Below are 1,192 nucleotides of genomic sequence, written 5' to 3' on the forward strand. Positions count from 1 at the left end.
AGTCCCAGATCCCAGCGGCTGTATTTGGGGAAGGAACACTTCCAAAACAGGGCAACTGACTCCTCTTGCTTAAGTACCAGGTTCTTGACAAACCATGTTGTCTTGTTAAATAAGTATATATGCAATATATTGTATTCTTATAGATTTGAGCATTAACGTGTTTTAATATGGAGATAATTACTTACAAATTTAGATATGACATATACATGTTTAAGTTTTGAAATAGACCAGATCCTGGCTTATCTAAGAATCCCTTATGAGATAATGTTCAAATTGTTTTTGTCTATGATATGTAACTTTAGTATTGAGGAATTTTGGAGGTTTTTGTGAGCATAAATAGAGGTGATTTTGATTTTTTACTTTGCAATCTTACTACGTTTCATGAGGCAGCTAAAACTTTATTCCTACTTTTATTATTAAAGGTCACACTTTAGAAACATGATTCACAGGAGCATAATGGGTAAATTGTTGCAATAAATACTGTAGAACTAGAACATCATAGTTTTTTTTCTATTTTTATTTTGTTACTCTAAAATACAGATTGTCTTTTAACATAAGCGATTATTATCTAGGAAGAAGAACTCAAACTGAACTTAAGAAATGATAGAGAAAAAATTACATCTGGGTTTGTGATATTAAGAAATCAAATTATTTCATAAGGTCCTATTCTTCTATTATTAGAAAAGTGTCATTAATGTCTATCCATCTGATGGATTGGGGAAGACTTTAAAAGGAGTCAATAGATTAATTAACATGCATTATTTTATTGAGAGCAGTATGCAAATATATTTAATGGATGAATAAAATGCAAACCAAAATTGGCAAAAGCTCACTTTAAAATTAACTATATTTACTACTAAAGAAGTAAGATCCTTATTCCTCATTTGCTTTTATTTACTAACTGATGAGAATTGACTGCTAGTAATGTATTTTCAGATACAATATTACAGCTTTAAATAGAAATGTATATGTTTTAATTCCTTTTATTTTCCACAGTTAGACTACATTTAACTTTGAAATAGATGCTATGAATGTAATAAATTTATAAGAAATAACGTGCTTTTATTAATTTCATTACTAGTTAGAAATAAAAAGAAAAGCAGAACATTATCTGGCTTTTTCAAATGTGTAATATATGCATATGTATGTATGATACATTATGTCAACAGTTAGACTGATAGATAGACAGGCA

Source organism: Capricornis sumatraensis, chromosome 5 (assembly GCF_032405125.1).
Source record: "Capricornis sumatraensis isolate serow.1 chromosome 5, serow.2, whole genome shotgun sequence".
Classification (NCBI taxonomy): Eukaryota; Metazoa; Chordata; class Mammalia; order Artiodactyla; family Bovidae; genus Capricornis; species Capricornis sumatraensis.